At 35.4% G+C, this 18,698-nt stretch overlaps 1 protein-coding gene and 1 long non-coding RNA gene across 4 annotated transcripts in view; one reads left to right on the forward strand and one right to left on the reverse strand.

Annotated features, from left to right (window-relative positions):
* Window positions 1-18,698, forward strand: part of LOC114873873 (dipeptidase 1-like) — a 135,062-nt gene that overhangs the window by 17,869 nt on the left and 98,495 nt on the right. The window contains exon 1 of one of the 3 annotated variants that reach the window (XM_029182633.2): window positions 4,658-4,794. The exons of the other annotated variants lie outside the window; for them this stretch is intronic. The gene's annotated coding sequence lies outside the window, so the exon portion shown is untranslated. Of the gene's footprint in view, window positions 1-4,657; window positions 4,795-18,698 lie in introns of those variants that run through there. 3 annotated transcript variants of the gene reach the window in all.
* The window catches only part of LOC114873876, a 122,562-nt gene continuing 114,110 nt past the window's right edge, over window positions 10,247-18,698 (reverse strand). Inside the window, exons 2-3 of the long non-coding RNA XR_003789004.2 lie at window positions 10,832-11,118; window positions 10,247-10,746 (exon numbers count right to left, since the gene is read on the reverse strand). This is a non-coding gene — a long non-coding RNA (uncharacterized LOC114873876). The remainder of the gene's footprint in view (window positions 10,747-10,831; window positions 11,119-18,698) is intronic.

Genomic DNA, 18,698 nt, shown 5'->3' on the forward strand with positions numbered 1-18,698 from the left:
TAGAATATCGTGTTTTAGCGTCGTTTACATTAGTGACCCAGTTTGAAAGTTGGGTTCGGATGAAGCGACTGTCGGGAGCGAGTTCTCCTGCGCTTTACATAGAGCCGGTAGACGAATTGCCGTGTGGCCACCGTTAATTACCCCTTAATTATCCTTCTTGGAGCATAGTCGTTAACTTATACCGACCGGCCATGAAATGCTACGACCACGGAACCAACTGCCAACCCTTTTTCTCGCGTACGTATCTTGCGGTGAGTTTTCTTGGCTCGCTGGAAAATTCTCGCTGGACGAACAACGGAAAAACATTGTGGCAGAAAAGGGATTTTATACCACGGTTAAGTTACTTTTAAAGCAGGTTCCCTGCTCTTTTTCCTATTGTTCGAGGTGGAAATTCCAAATTGCAATGAAATTGCAAGCACCAAAATTTGAATTCTTACAAAGAAATTGATGCCTGAAAAAATTTCCCCTAATTTTTCATCAGCTTATCCGAACATCTTTCAAGAGAATCAAAAACATATTAGAATCGTCGTTGGAAACAAAGGCTTAAGCCAGAAGAAGCTGCGAATGATGCTCTAAAAGCTGTACAGAGAAAAAAAAGCATACGAAGAGAAGTAGTAAGAATAATAGAGCGAAAGGATAGAAGGAAGCTCGGAACAGACGAGGCAAAGATAGTGGAAGAGGGTTGAAGGGGTAGAGAAGCGACGTTAAGGCAGATTTATCGTTCCGCAGTAATAATTACCTTTTAAGAGCGAAGGATACGCTTAAGGTAATTGTGGCCAGGACAACGGAGCTCTTCTTCAAATAAATTTGCCTGTTTTGCAAGGTGCATCGTTTATACAGAACGTCGACGATATCGTACACATCCTTTCCTCTAATTTTATATTAATTCATTTCTATTCGTCTTCCTATTTCCAAGACACTAAATTTTAAATTTATTTATTTTCTTCGTTATCTGCTCCATCATTAGCATTTTTTAATTAGTATCAGTGTTAGTGCAATTTTAATAGTACATGAATTTGAGACATATGCTAATTGCAAAAGTCATAAATTTCGTACTTGTCAAAGTGTTAATGAGAAGATTTCTGATGAGCTGGCTCAAATTAGATCCATTTTGAACGTCTGGCTATTAACTTGTCGTTAGTAATTAGTCTGACATGAGCTTCAAGTTTGAGAACTATTTCAGCTATGGTGTGCTGAAGTTACTCCGTTTCATTAATAAATTGTGTTAACAGTTGATGATGGTGATTGATTAACCATAAGTTAATGATAAGTTTGAATTATTCAGAACAAAGTAATAGTACCCTACAGGGTATTAAGCGTGGATTGAAATTTATTATAAATTCTCAGTGTTGATAATTTTCACAATAAAAAATCACGTATGAAAGATGTCGATGATCGAAAATGATATCGACGATTGTGGTAAAGTAGGAAAGACGAGGAAGTGTGAGAATGAAGTCGTTTGTTTCGCGAACAGACGATACAGGAATACAGAAGGGAAGAAATTCGAGAGACAGAATTTTCTCACCAACCAAGGAACCATACCGACATTCCTAGAAGCTATTCCTTTGTAATCCATACTGGTCGCCTTAGGAAGCAGACAGAGGGAACGAAAAGGAGGCTCCATCAGAACCTACGTCTTTTTTCATCCCCACACTCGCCAAGGATAAGACGATAGCTTCGAGTGCATTCCACGAATGGCAAAGGCAATGCTCCCTTTTATTCTCTGCTTCGACGACAGTTGACAAATACGCAGGATTTCCGATCGTTCTTGCCATTCCTTTTTATCATTTCTCTCGATACGATTCGACGATTTGAATTGGGAGAAAAGAGGGACTGATGAGAAATTACTGTTACAATAGGAGGTACCTTAGTGTAATACGTATTAGGTGTTCTATTCAGGGAAAATTGAGATACAGGGGAAGTAGGAATCTTTATTTTAACGATATTAATGTCAAAAGTAATTTCGAAAATAATAATATCATTTTTAATTACTAATATTATAAAATTTAAAAATAAAATTAGAATGTATCCTTAATTTTGACGATATTAATATTAAAAATTTCCTAATTAATAAGTGAAATTTCAATATCCCTAATTATCATTTGTCTCAAAAATAGTAATTGCAAACATCATAAATTGAAAATATTTGCACCAATCTAAAATAGGTAACTTTCAATCAAATGAAATTGATCTGAATTTTCTTCGAGTTTCGAACAATTTCGTGACATCTCTGTTAACCAAGGCTGTCTGTTTAAAACAATCAGAACGGCAACTGCGAATGACTGAACTAGCACGAAGACGCTCTGCTATCGTCAACTTGTTCGATCGAGAACTCGTGCAACCTAGTTTATAAAACTAAGTGAACGTGATTAATGGAAGTTGATTCGTTTAATTCGAGCCTCTTTGTGTTTGCAAATTTCATCTTCCATGCTGCGTTTGTGTGCAGTATAATTTGCAAATTTCATCTTAACTCGAGAGGATAGCAAAATGGTAAAATAAATATTTGAAAAAATTGTAAAGCTTCTGAAATATGGGTCGTCGAGGTGTTAAGTACTTCTAAGCCTGCATTTATCTTTCTTAAACTGGAGATTCAAACATCTGTAATGTACGTAGTATTATTCATCAAAAATCTGTCAATCAAGTGCTCTTTTCTCCGGGGATTTGTGCTCTCCATTGTCAGATTTCTGTTACACGTCAGATAATGTTTGCTTCTTTCTGATGGAACGTAATGGAACGTTATCTATGTGAAATGCATTGATTTGATACTTACTGACTTTTCTACACTGTAGAGAATTTAGTAATAGGGGATGAAAGGCAAATCGTAAATTTCATTTGAAAGAAATTTTAACAAAAATTAGTCATCTCAGCAAGCATTGACAATTTAATTTCATATAATTTTGTGAGAGAAAAAATAACTTAAAATTTATAAAAATTATTTAATAACATTATTATAATGATAATTCATTTTTGTGATTATTATAAATTTAATGTGTCTTAGGTTTCAATAATAAATTGGCAGCAGAAAATATTCCCAATAAATTTATAAACAATTTTTTCAATATTTTATCACTCTCTAAAAGAATATTTCAATTTCTAGTTAACGTTGAAAAAGGATAGCTAAGCGTCAGGGCAACGTCGAAGTTCGATTAAATGTTTTAAACCCTGGGAAGTTTTCGCTCCAACGAAAACTTTTTACCTTCCAGGAGGTGAACTCGCAACAACTGTTGTTAATAAAGAAACTGGCTATTTGCTTGTGGAAAAGTTTTCGTGTTACTCGCGTTCACTTTTGCTGTATTAATTAGCGCGGATGAAGGGAGTTTGAACGGTGACGTTTAAGCGCAACGATCGAACATTTAGGTGAAATGATTTCAAAGCTTGCTCAATCGTGTTTCCTTTTAGTAAAACGACTTTGTGAAAAACTGAACTAATTACTTCAGTTCGCCGAATGAAAAAGGAAATATTAATATTTACACTCTGATTCGTGTTGGAAGAAAATGTTTGTTTGACGAAAATTTAATTTGCAAAATTTTTCTCCTTCTTAATTTTCTTACTTTTCCCTCATAAACGAGGTACGAAGCACACGAGGATTTCAATTCCTTCTCTCTTTCCTTCAGATTCTTCCTCTCGAGCCTCGATAACGTGGCAAGAGCTAATAGAAACTTTCGCTTCTTACTCCTACGAAGAGTTTTCCTCAGCATCTGCGTGTATTTACATTTTCTTTAGCACTGGAAAACTAGTCCACCGGATCATTGCTCGAGACTTTTCGTATCCATTGCTATGAACTTAAAAAACGTACACAATCGTTTGATGTAGAATAATTTAAAATTGCAATTTGCAATATTCTCTGAAATGAATATTTATTTAAAATTATTTAAATTCAAACCCCAGCGAAGTCTCAATAGAGAAATGTAAAAATAAATTCAGGATTTAAATTATATTTTATAATTTCAAGTAAATAGGTGATGGGTTCTTGTAGAAATTCCCCTAATGAATACCATGGCAATCAATCTGCAAATTTTTAACTTCTTCCAAAATAATGCTAGAAACTTAACTATATTCCAGTATAATTGATTCCTGGTATTGTATCAAAAATGAAAATCCTCAAAATTTATAAAATCCACGTTTCGAAGGTGGCACCCTTCCGATCGTTCCACCGGTAAAAGAAGGCGAGCGAACAATTACCGTGAACGATTAACGGAAGAAAGAAGAAACTCGCAGGAGGCGAGGTCGTCTGGCGAGGGAAACAAGAGGAGCATAAGCCCTCGGTGGCCGAGGTCTCGGTGCCAGTTCGCACAAAGAGGAGAGCATCATCCTGGCGGCAGAGATTCTCCTGGAGGCCACGAGCTTCTGCGACTTTTCCTCCGGCAGCGATCGGAGCTTGCGCGAGGCCAGCTCCGCTCTGTTCCGCTCGACGGAGGGCAGAAAAGGATGAGGGTGGAGGACGTAGGCTGGAAAGGGCGGGGGGGTTGATGTACCGTGGCGGTTGGAAAGAGACGGACGGAAAAGAGAGGAGGCGTATGCGGAAGACGATGGAAAGAGTGGGACCGACGATTATATACGAAGGTTTTCGGGGGTGGTCGGGTTGCCATGGCAGCTACCCCGGCCGGGTAGCAGACCCCAGTCTTGCCGCGGCGGTCGCCGAGTGCGCAACGGCTCCGTTCCTTCCGGACGTTTCCCTCGTCTGTGAGATACGCGTCCGTTCGTGACTTGGTGATTAGTCTTCTTGGTGATTAACCGAGCCGACAGTGTAATCAGGACTCGGTGCCAGGCTGCCCCGACAGCCAGGAGTACAATGTAATTCTTCCACCTTATCGTTCATCCCCAGTGAACGCCACGCGTGAATCCTCTGATCGTACCACACGGGGTTAATCTGTCGATCTTTGGAAACTATTTCACGATAGAATTTCTTATCCTCCGAGTTCCTTCGAGTCTTCGTCTCGTGGATTTAAATTGGAGACGATACATAGTGTCTTATCAGGTGTCTCCAGGGGTAGCTGATCAAAGGAGACTATTTCAGGTTCTCATTTGTTTCGTGCATAGGGGGTTGATGAAATCTGATTTTGACCAAGTATTCGATGATCCTCCCGGGATTTTAGAGATCGTTTCACAGCGATCGTCAATCCGATGGCTGGATGAGAAAGGAAGTGCTTTTTACTCGGGTGTATCGCGTTTCACGCGACTACTTGGCGAGCCCGTAAAACGAACACACTGTTAAGAATCGAGATTCCGTTGACCTGGAACTCTACATCCACGGAGATAGTCGATAGAACGGTGCTTCTCGTATCTGAGAATTGCACATGGACGCTTGTTTCTTCCTTCAGCAAGTTTGATTTCTATGCTCCTTCTTTTGTGACTCAGATTCTTCATTGACTCATTAGATTGAACGAATTGATTACTGAGTTAAGAGTTTAATTATTTTTAATATGCTTGAAATATTTTGGAATTTAAAGTATCTTATATAAATGAGAGAATTTTTAATAACATGGATGATGGGTTTTTATGGAAATTCAAATTCCACCCCCCACACATAGGTGGTAATCAATGGATTAAATTTGGAAATTTCCAATGAACTTTTTCTTATATTTAATTTGATCCTTAATGGGTTAATGTATTATAAATAGACGGAAGGTGTAAAAAAGTGGAGTTCAGTGACAGTTTCAGAGATGTTCATATTTAAATAAGGTAGTTGGTATATTCGAGTTTTTTATGGAAAATATTTGGAACACGTGTAGTTCGATGGAAAAGTATCGGTTGAGGAGTTAAAAGTTTGAAGAACTTTTGGAAAGTACTTTATCGTTATAGCCGCCAGAATTTTCTATCTGACACCTTTAACATTTATTTCAATATAATATTTCTGTCAAAAAAAATTAACATTAGAATAATCAAATTTCAAATTCTTTATTTTCCACATTATTCCATAATAAAATATTGAAATATATTTCAACCCTTATTTAAGTATAAATACATTTCTACAAACAATACAATATATTCATTGTCCATTTCAACCCTTATGTATTTTTCCAAATACAAATTACAAATAAATTATCCTAATTAGTAAAATTTCACCTGTAAAATAAATCTTGAAATTCCATAACCAAATATTTCTCTCGTATGATAAAAATGAAACTATTGATATGGTATCGAAATAGGTGTCCAATACTGGAACAAATCATTTAACTTTCCCTTTCGACGACGATATCTCGAGTTCCTAATATCCGGTCCCGGTAAATCGCGTCTGGCTGTCTCACGGTCGGTCACGATGAACCACGGCAAACAATTTTCGCGTCGTCAGCTACGCTCGTCGCTTCCGGTAACAAGTTTACGTTGCTCTCGCGTGCTCGCGAGCGAGAAGCTTGCGAAACGGGCGCGAACATCGCAATCCTGTTAGTAAAAGGTTCCCCCTGTCGCCTGAAGATAAGTGGAGGAATGTAATTTTCAAAATTGAACCTGACTCTCCTTATCACACTCTCTCTCTTTCTTTTCCTCCGTTTCCGGTTGGTCGAGGTATCACGGCGCGCTTTCTGGACGCTTTCTTTTTACCATTCCATTGAGAAGAGACGTCATCCTGCGCTTTAAAGCTCGTAGATTCTTAATATTAAAGTATGGTGTTGGGGAATGCAATTGTTTTCTAAGGTACAAAGAATCATAAGATTTTTCACCCTTTTTCTCTTAATCCTCAATTTTAAATTTTAATTTAAAAAGAAAAGGGTTGAATGAATGTTCCAAGGAATTTTTCACGAAATCCTCGAGGAAGATTCTTCTCGTTTTTGCAACCAGTTGCTTCGCGCCACCTTTCCTTTTTCCTTCTCCTAAAGGAAAAACGTTTCTTCGAGAATTCCCATGGAGATTTCACGTGAACGCACGATTCTATGCCCTGACGGATCGGTTCGCTTCTTCTTTGAAAGAATACTTCTCCATCGGACGTCGAATAGCCGCGAGCCGATCGTAATTCTTTCTTCAATGCTTTCAAAGCTTTCTGTCGCGCCATTCCTCGGGATTTTCCCTCGCGACGATACACGTCGATATCGATCCCGGAATATAACGTCGAGAAGCCTCGTGTCGTTCTAGCCGGAAGCACGTGAAGTCGATGGATTGATTGGCAACGATTCAATCGGCTCGTAAATAAAACGTACGTGCCAGACAGGTTTCTTCGATGTCTCGATAAATAGGCAGCCGGCTATGGCGATCTTTGCAAATGTACGCTGCGCGATTTCTTCCTTGGTGAAGGGCTTGAAGTCGTGATGGAGGGTCGAATGGTTTTTTTTTTCAAAAGGTTTTCGTTCAAGAGGTTTATATCACTTATTCGCGTCTTAAAACATTATATTATTAGAAATAAAAATATCTAGTTTATAAATTTCTTAACGCTAGTCTTGCCAGAACCATTTTTCAGATTGAAAAATAATTTACAAGCTGCAGGGTAAGGAAAATAAATTGTAAAATAAATCATTTCTTTATAGAAATCATTATCAGGGTCATGAGTAATTTTTTTCTATTTTGATAACACTTTCTGATCATTTTGATAGAGGATCAAATGCCTTTTCTAAAATTTTGGTTTTATTTTATAACCTGTGCTAATGGTGTGTAAAATTGTTCGAATCGATTATACGATAAAAAGAAGTGAGATTCTAGTGTGAAGACAAGCAGACTGAACTCACTGTGAAACAATGAATTAAATATGATCTCTTACGAGAAAAAGTGCGTGATATTCGCGAGAAGAAGTGATGCTCTTAATTGCAAGAAGAGTATATGAATTTGAAGTAATTTGGAAATGAAAACATCAGAAGTGGAAGAATATTGTGAACATTTGGAAATGTATGGGATCATTGCGAGGATGAAGTAAGCTATTAACTGGAAAACAAGAAAAAATATTAATTTTGTTATATAATTATTCTTTTCAGGGAAAGCTATCTTTTTGTATGATATATAATATAATATTCAAAGATTTATTATTAAGTCATAGAAAATATTTACAAAATTCCCTTTTCCTATGAAATATTTTTCAATTTTCTTATAAGTATTACTTCATTATTAATAATTCTAATAAAAACGTAACTGGCTAGAGTTGTTTCATATCAATGAACTGAATTTATCACTACTGTTGCACTATTCGTTTACCTATACTACTTAAGACACATTCAGTAGAACCGTTTATAATTTTCTTATAGATGATACTTTATTATTAATACTTTGTAACGTTGACAAAAAGATAACTTAATAGAGATTTTCCGTGTCAGTAAACATAATTTACCAGTATCTTCTGACCATTCGTTTATCTACTCTACTTACTTTGGGCACTCTCAGTAGAACAACTTCAAATTTCGCTGTCGTTCAATCCTTATTTAAATAATTTGTTACCAAAGTTACAAAAGGATGCTTATTCAACTAATTCATTAAATTTTAATGAATTTCTTGAACACAAGACAGATATGCCAGAGTGATTCATTCGCAGATTTAAAAGCAAATAGCTGCACTTTCTTCTGATACCACCTGGGAATCGATTCACTGATTCTTTTTTACTTAATCTCTGGAATTTCATTCTTTCCTGCTTAAACAAAATCGTTGTCGCTTTTTATAGGTTCTGGATAATTAAATCGATCGCAGGTAATCACTTAAAGACGAGCTGTCGTTAATTACCGACCGTAGAAATCACTCGCTGTCGTAAATTCAGGGATACTCATGGGAAAATGATAATTATTCCAATAATTACATGATTTTATGGAAAAGGAAAGATTGAAGCAATAATACTATTATAGAAAATTATTATATTTCTAAAGATGGCGCTTAAAATTTAACAAAAAGTATCAATTTTATCACAAACTTTTCTCTATTTTATTCAATTATTTTTTAAATGAAAAAATTAAAATCGAGCCGTCCGTACAAATTGATCTCTGTTGAGGGTTTAATCAAGGATAACGTGTAACGATAAATATTAACGGTGATAACGTGATAAGAGCTCGATACCATGCAGAGAATCGTTTCATCGAGTCTCCACGCTGATCAAACTGTATCGCAGACGCGTAAGCCTGGCATTTGTAATTAGAAAGCGCCATTTCAGCTCGTTACACGATAAATGATTGCATTCTAGTTACGACAGACGATAAACTGCCTCGGTGATTACGGGCAGAGATTCGAGGAACAGGCCCCGTTTCCACGTAATCGATGTACTACTTTCATTTTCGGCTACGATGTCACTGAACTGCATTCAACTGCATTGTCTGATTTACCTATACCGATTACCGTTTACCTATACTACTTATTTTGGATGCAGTCAAGTAACATACTTTATAATTTTCTTCTATATAGGATTTCATTATTAATATCATATGATTTTAATAAATAATAATTTGATAGAGATTTTTTTCATGCCAATAAACTGCATTTGCCACTAGCCTGACCATTTGTTTACTTATACTACTTACTTTTGACGCATGCAGTGGAATATTTTTATAATATTCTTATGGATAATGCTTTATTATTATTAGCTTATTATTTTAATAAATAATAATCTGATTGAGACCTTTTTCATACCAATGATATATATTTAACATCTTGGTCTGAAATTTCGTTTAGCTGTACTATTCATTTTTAATGAATGCACTAGTATATTTTATACTTTATCACTAGTATAGACTTATAATTTTAATAAATAATAACTCACTAAAGCATTTTTTCATCTTGATAAACTGCATTTAGTATTACCGTCTGACCATCCGTTTACTTACTCTACTTACTTTGGACGCGTTCAGTAGTATAATCTTGCGTATCGTTGCCTCCTCGCTGCTCATTTCCTCCGTTTCGCTCTTGTGCAAATAATTGTTAAACTGAAATTGCGAGGGGATTAATTAATGATCATTGGGTAAATTTCAAACCAACGGATGTTATAAATCAAAGTTTGTATAATTACAAAGAAGGATAAATTATGATAGGAAATGAAAGAATATCGAATCAAATTATTATTGATATCGCCACAGAATAATTTAAATTAAAAAAAAAACTGGGATAAAAATGATTCTTCTCGGTTTGAAACAAATGTCCGATCTATCTTCTTTCGTTTACCTTCGATATACACTTTGTCACGTTTTCTCATAGAAACTCACACGTGTTCGAAGATCCTTAGATTTTCTTTTATTTTACGATCGCAGTTTTCTTTTCACACTATTGATTCAATACAAACGGCTAATACTATTGAAAATCTAAAAAGGTGTTTGAATACTAACAACTTTGTCAAAAATACAAACTTAATGAAAACTATGAATCTTATCTTGGTATGGGGAAGAAATACTACACTCTAAAAATAAATTTGAATATACTAATTTTGTAAACGTTTATGCAATCTCAAAATTCTATAGAAGGGATGGGAATACTTATACAATTCCCTATATATGAAACAAATAATTTGTAATATTTTTAAACACCCATAAGTATTATTATACGATTTCATATATGACTATATTTACTTTGGGGATGAATATGTTAAAAATTTCTTCTCGTTTCCATTATCTTATCTATCCTCTGCATACGTGGAAGCAATGAGTATAAATATCGCTGGCAATCTTATTTCCTTCTTTTTAATATAAAAATCACGTTCGATTCGTTTGGTTCGACGGTGTCCCGTAGTACGCGCAAGGAGATCCCCTAAGCGCAATAAGGGCATGAAAAATGCGCGAAGGGCCTTGAGAGATCCGTTGAACCTTTTCCGTCGTATTTCCATCGTTCTTGGTATTCTTTTCTCCGCTGATGCGAGTCCTGTGTGCGGTGAATTCCCCGTGAAAGTATCTCGAAATGATATTATCGTGAGGAGAAGCAGTCGAGATTTTATCGGTCCACTTACTTCCAACAAAGACGTTTCTCTCCTGCCCTCTTTCGTTCAGTATTTCTCCTCTTCGCTCGGTGTCTCCGAGTCTCGGGTCACGTCGAAGGAAAATGTTTTCGAAGCAGTCTCGTTTCCAGCGAGCCACCACCATGTCCGAGTAACGGCCCCATTAAACGCAACCCCCATGTAAAACTCGCGTGCAACTTGTCGCGAAAGTTCGCGAGGAACGCGCACACATTCTTACTGCAGTTTTATTGCTGTTGCTGAGAAATTCGGCGACCTCCTTTTGGAACCTCAACGTAGCTCTAGAAAAAGAAGGAAAGGGGAAAAATGTTGAAAAAGGATTCATTTTGAATATTTACTGTGGTGGTTAATTGGTTAATTTTTTGGAAACTTTTCTAAATACAGTGGACTCTCGTTACATTGCCAAGGCCGGCAATATATTCTCAAGCTTCCGGATTCTTATTTGGAGGGGGAGAAGTAAATTAATTTTGTAAATTATGTTAGTGGAAAAGTGGCACTAGTGTGCTCGAAAATCTATTTGAAAGTCAAATCGCTCTTGTGGCAATATAACTAGAGTCTATTATATTTTCTAATATTTTTTAATTGAAGGACTTAGCAAGGTCCAGTTCCCACTTTCCAAGGGTTGATTTTTAAATTAATATGTCAAATGACATGTTGAACATAGAGGTGTGAAGTATGGTATTCAATTTCATTTTGATTAAATTTTAATTGTTCCTGAACGATTTTGCATGGATCTTTCGGTATTTTCGAATTACGATTTTTCAATTTTCCTTTTTAATAGGGATTGGTTTGTGGATTTATGAAATTATTGGAAATATTTACTAGGTTACAGGTGTGTAGTTCGACCATTCTGCATGGTAGAGAGATTTTATTACATTTTTTGATTGATTCGATTTGATTTTATTTTATTGTACTTACTTTATTGTACAAGTGAGTTTCGTTGGTTTTATTCAATTTTAATCTGTATACATTTCTAACTGATAAAGTAGATCTCCAAGGATTTTTAATTTGTTATTGTCAATTTGCAAATTTGTCAAATATCCCCAAAAATCTTTTTTTCAATTCAAATTATTTATCGATTATTTTGAATATAATCGGTGTACATTCACTTACTTTTTTATATTTAATAGAAACAATAATCAATAATAATTTGCACATAAAGGTGAACATTTTAACGCGTTGAGTACCAAATCATTATTAATAAAATACAATTAATATTTCATTGATTCACACTATTATTAATTAATTGCAATTGTTGCATCGTACAAGAATATTAATTATAACATTTCAACAGAGTAATTGTATAATAAAATACAGCTGGGTACATTTTAAGCAAACAGTAGTGGGAGCAATGTTAAAAAATTACAGAGCTTAAAAAGCTCTCAGAATTTAAATTTTGCCAAACTGAAAAAATTGCAACGCTCAGAAATTACAAAATTGCGAGGTGCAAGCTTTTTATATTTATTAATATTTCTTCTCCAAGCAAATGTACGTAAAAAAAACATTTCTGAATAAACTGATGTAGAGTACCTATACACTGTGGCCAAATATTTTGATTAAAAATATTCTCTGTCGTCTATGAAATATTAATAAAAAATATAATTTTTTAAGAATTTGATAAAACGACTATGAATTTTTTATGGTTAACACGAGAGCTAACAGGGTTTAGTGCAATGAGTCGTTCGTGGTCAGGCAAGCGTGTACTACCTATAAATTCGCGTTTTCATCGAGTTTCGCATAGCTGTTTTTGCCTAGCGCCGATTGCGCCATCAGAATTAACGAACAGGAGAGCGATAATGTTCGTCAGCTGTTTAATTAATTTCTTGAAAGAGAAGAAAAAAATTATGGTCGCTTCGTACGCGTTTTAATTTGATGAAAATAATTACACCTTGAGCCGAGGGTTTTAATTAGCGAACGTTAATCACCGACTACACACCTTGTGTACTTTAGGAATAATTCATACAGGATGTTTTTAAATGAGAAAGAAGAAGAGGATGGTGTATAGAAGAGGGCCCTTTTAAATTCTAAAATTGCAAGATTTAGAGTTTACAGAGTTTAAAATTTCAAACTTTTTCGAAGTTACAAAATTACAAATTTAAAATATTTAAAGACTAAAGAGTTTGAAATTTGCAGAGGCTTAAAGTGTCAGTATCGAGACTTTACGAGGTTGAATAATTACGGAGTTTGGTGTTGCAAAACTTTGTAAACCTGGGATGTTGCTCGTTGAAAAGTTGCAAAATGAAAAAATTACATAAGTTAAAAATCGTGCGAAGTAAAAATTTTGTCAAGATTCATATTATAAACCTAAAACTTTAAAAATTTTAAAATTCACAAAACTTAAATTTTGCAAATTTTATAAATTGCAAAGCTCGAAACTCAGCAAAACTAATATTGCAAATCCAAAGCACTATAATTTAACAAATTTTTCACTTCCACTTAAAATCTCTCAATATTCACCATTAAAGCGCATCCTGGGCGATAATTTTTTTTTCTTCCTGAAGCCGCAGAAGTCGCCAAGAATATCGCGTCGCATAAAATAACAATCGATATCGATTTATGCAGATTCTCGCGGGCCAGATATGATTTATGCAGAATTCCCAGTGAGACAGATTCGCAGTACGCTCAATTACAAATATCCCAGGATAAATAACGAAAAAGGAAGAAGAAATAAAAAGAAACGAGAGGGCCATCGATTGCTTCTTCCAATTAACAACAAATTAAAACGATTGCTGGACGAACGCGGTCGAATTGCACTCGTGTTTGCCAGACATTAGCATATTTATGAAGAGGGAATATTCAACGAAAATGGATTTAATCAGTCTTTGACGAGCAATACATTTTCTCCGCGACACCCATCGTCCACTCGAGTTAAATTAATTTGTAAGAAAATTTTCGAATTGAATCAAGTTTCGGAATTCTTTGTCCCCTAGGAATGTATATTGTTATTCTTGAAATAAAAAAAAGTTTTTATACGAATTCCAGCGAGCAAAGCAACGCTTTTTTTTGCATGTCGTTTGAATTATTGTCCCGAGGAAAGTTAGATTAAAAATTATGTAAAGGATATTTGAGCTCTCTGGAGCAATAGGTTGGATTATGAAGTTTTATAATACAAGATGAATATCATTGCGTTGAGAGAGATAAAAGAGAAAAAGAAAATTCGAGCGTCTTTGTACGATCATTCGGTGGAATTGAAGGAGAAATGTGTTGTGTTAAAAAAGAAAATATTCTTAATTAAAGAATTTTTTTTTTTAATGAATTGGTGGATTTGGTTTAGAAATGCGGTGGTTTGTAACTCGTTTAAGAAAAATTCAAAGAGATAAAAAAGTAATTTTCTAAGATGAACATGTTATGCTGGCGTGGTACATGAACTGTGTTCATATATTCAAGTGGCACATGTCTGAAAATTATGCAAAACATAGGACGTAAGAATTTTACTTTACTCATATTCTCGAGATTACCTGTCGTCTGTTGATATATATATTTGCATAGACGTAAAGCTTGGTGGTAATTCGATAATGTTATATGAAAGATGTTGTATGACATATTATTTTTGTCTCGTTGAAACTTTATTTGAAATCAAGTGTTTCAGTGCTTTGCAATTTGTAATATTTAAAAATTCAATATCTTGTAAAATTTGGTAAAATTTTGGGATTCTTAAATCTTACAAAATACAATATTTGCAAAATTCAAGATTTTGTAATGTTTAAACCTTGCAACTAGCAATATTTATAAAAATGAAAACTTTCTAAACTCAACACTTTGCAATATTCAAACCTTCCAAATTTCAATATTTTCAAATTCAACACTTTGCAATATCCAAACCCTTCAAATTCTAAAACATGCCAAAAGAAAGTCCAACAAACAGAAGCATCAAAAGGCTTCGGGATGAAAATATCAGAACACCTGTAATAATCAGCCCCAAACACAAAGGTGTTATAACGAACACGAAGAACCCTGCAAATAGACGAAACCTTCGGCAAAGAGTTCGATCGATCGGCTCAGAATGATGATTCCTTTGACGACAGCATTATTCGTCTGGAAGATTGAATCGAGACCGTTCGGATGCACGGTACACTCGATCAAGATCGATTTGCTCGAACACCAAGGAAGAACGTCGGCACGCTTGCGGCCGGTCGGTCCTTTAACCACGAAGAGAGGACCTTAAGTGATTGTCGACCAGCGATATGTCCTTTGACCACGACCGGACCAATCTCGTGAGAAGGATATAATCCGTACAGGCTGGCATGATTCGATTAGAATCGATCTTCTGACCCCTTCCCCACTCTATTCGACCCCACCTCGAAGACTGCATCTTCGATTACGTTGGCCTTTGAGAAGCTGCCAGACGCTAATAGAATGCGATGCAACTTGCCGAAAAAGAAAAGAAAGAAAATAATCTTCGTTGCAGTTGTGTGAGATTTTATGTGGCAGTGTTTGATAGGGTGTCTTCACCACGGAACGCGGATGGTGTCTGGTTGGTTGAAATTAACGTGGTTGGGTGTTCGATGTCAACCATCGTGATTTGTGGTGTTCCTTTAGCAATGACACTCGATTTCATCGACGATAGCTCTGTAATGGCTGATCGTGGTTTAAGGGTAGTGTCAAAGAGCAGCAAATATTTAGAAATTTAAAAATTCAAATTTTAGGGAAATGAAATTCTGTGGGGTGAAGGGATCAGAATTTAAGAATTGCAAAATGCAAACTTGAAATATTGAAACCTTGCAAAATTCGATATTTTGCAGTACCAGAATTTTTTGAATAATAATATTTGTGGAAATTAGCATTTTACAGTGTTTCAATCTTGCAAGTTTGAAGCTTTAATATTTTGCAATATTTAAATTTTTCAAACTGCAATATTTGCAAATTTCAATATTTTGCAATTCTGAAATCTTGCAAACTACAATATTCAAACTTTGCAAAGTTTAAAATTTGCGAAGTTAAATACCGAAGATTAAATGAAGCCCTGAATGGAACAAAATTAATCCAAGAGTCATCGTATAAACATTTCACACGCGTATACATTCTTGAAATTACGTTTTAATTTTAAATTTAATTAACGAAATGCAATTTGTTTGAATTCTTTTTTTTTTATTTTGCTTTAAAACCAAGATGATATCTTTTCCATCAGATTAAAGTATTTTACATATAGTTTTCCTCTGGTTTCGCACGAATCATTCATATTTCAAGGAACTTTTTAATTGGGTCCAGTTAATTGTGGCGGTAATTAAGCATATTTAAACTGCGTCAAACGAAACAGACGCTTATTATAGGAGCTATTAGTTATGTGACTATGAGATTATCGGATATTATGTGCAAAGGGAGTTCGTCTCTGGCGAAGTTAGCCAAAGTTACACAACTTCGCCAACTACAAGCTTTGAAGTTGTCCAAACCTATTAAAATACGACCACACGTTCCCCAGAGGCAGACATTTTTCGCTGATCTCGTGGCGAGCTGTTTTAACGAGTTCCTTTATTCGATTTTAATGGCGCATACGCGAACAAAGAGGTACATTTTTCATCCATCTTAATGATTACGATTATTAGAAGCATTATGATATTTTAAATATAACAATTATAAGATATTTCAAGAAATTAAATTGATACCGTTGATACCTTCAAAAGATTTCATTTTTTAACTATCAAATTTTACAGAAGATGAATTTTTTAATTGCAAGTAATTAAAAAATTAAAGAACTGAACAAAATTTATTTTTAATAAAATTAGTGTATGAAATTTAATTGCATTTTGCAATTTAAAATATCATTTTCAGTCCATTTTTGTCTAAATATTCACTCGCCAGTGGTGGCTTGCCACAGACTTATAAATAGTGGCCACCCATGGGGGAAGAAAGAGGGGTATCACCATTTTCTCTGGGAAATCTAATTCGATCACGAGCGTATAAATTGCATTTGCATCCAATGATAACAACTTCTACCTGAAAACTTCACAATAGTTAATACGATACAATTTGATCTTGACGGTTACCCATCTCGAAGGATCAATTTTCCATCACGAAAATCGTAGAATTTTCCAACGGAAACGAACAATGGCGTGCACGATAGAAGGATCAATTTTTCACTGTTATATCGTCTGATGAACAGATTTTTCTTTTCCTCTTCTCCCATTGCTCCATCAATTGCAGGCTGTTCGTAGAAACGCCTGGTAAATATATACAACAAGCTGCGTAAGGAAAGCGAAACTGAAGGGTAGGAAAGGAAAAAGAACGAAGGAAAAATCGTCGACGTACAACGACGAAGGGAGAAAAAAGGAAACTCGAGGAAATGGCCTACAGACTTTTCCACTCACGCTTAAGAACAGCTTCTAGCTGATCGTCGACAAGGATATTTCTTCAAGATTTCTGACTCGTTAACGCGTGAAAATTGCCCAGAAATCGATTTCCCACTCGAAACAAGCCTTTGGGTGAAAATCGAGGAAAATCAGAAGCGATCGTTAGACGTTAAATCTACAAAATTTATTTATATACTTGGAGTAGAAAAATTTGTTTATATCACAAATGTATTTCAGTTGCAACATCTTATGATCAATTATTTTCCATACAAAAATATCACATCAATTCTCTCACATTCCGCTCTCTCTTTCTCTCATCAACTCGTAAACTTATCCAATTACTCGGGGCACCCGAAAGTTGTCTAATTAACAGAGAAACTAATTGCATCCAAAAAACAAGTTGCATATTGCGTGTGTCGATCCCTTCTTACGTGTTGAATATTCCAACAATGTGCATAATCAACTCTCTAGCTAGAGGATCTTGATCATAATCAAAACAATTAAGTGTTTTCTATTTCCAAATTGATTTTATTTTCTGCATGAATTCATATTTGAAACTTGAAATTCACTACATAAATTAGAAAGGAAATGAAATTTCTGTTTTTCATAAAAATTTTCACAAGATTTCATTTTCAATCTACTTTTATGTAAGACACTTGTGCCTTAGTCATTTCATGGGCAAATAGATCCCCTTTCAGAGGAAACAAAAGAGAATTTTGTATAGCAATATGGTCGTACAATAGATCTCCAATTAATTCAGATAATTCTGATCCAAATACACTATGCTATAACTTACCCTGAATGGGCGTTCGAATTGACGGTCAGGTTGTCTAAATCACTATTCATTTGCGGCGCTTGTTATCCTCTAAACAATAGAATCTCGATAATCCGACACCTAATAATCTGTCATTGACGAACGATTCAATCGGTGATCTATCAGTTCTATACTTTGTCAACTCGCTGGAAAATACGATTGTATACCTTCGAATTTATGAACACTATAAAATTAGAAATTTACGTAAAGGAAAAAAGGAAATAATGGGGAAGGTATCGTTGACCTTTCGATGTAATTCAAGGCTGGAAACCGGAAGATCCACGGTATTAATCGAGATCGGTATCGAATCGTTCGACTTGCAGCTAACGCAAGAAGCTGAGGTGTAGGTCACACGGAAATACCCTTTCCTTCGTCTCGTTTCTGAGACGTGGAAGCTCGTCGGAAACTACTCGTCGAACATCGACGACGGGGCTTACCCGTCTCTGATCGACCCCTCGAGCTCGTTATATCAGGAAATGGAACGGGGGTCTTCTCGTCGAGACTCCGAGCCACGGATGAGATTCTCTCTCATGAACGGAGCACCGGCTGTAATGCAAATTGCAACTTCCGGATAAGCTCACGGGAAACGGTTGATTTTGCGATTGTGATCAAAAAATATTTCACTAAATTAAAAAAAACTAACGGGGCAACGTACAGGGTTATTTAATGCAAAATTAAATTAAAATTGTGGCTTTCTCCAGGGTCCGTCTTGGGGCGGCCTCTCTCCATGGTCCGCCGTCCAAAAATTAAAATTTCTTAC

The sequence above is a fragment of the Osmia bicornis genome, chromosome 10 (genome assembly GCF_907164935.1).
Source record: "Osmia bicornis bicornis chromosome 10, iOsmBic2.1, whole genome shotgun sequence".
In the NCBI taxonomy this organism is placed as follows: domain Eukaryota; kingdom Metazoa; phylum Arthropoda; class Insecta; order Hymenoptera; family Megachilidae; genus Osmia; species Osmia bicornis.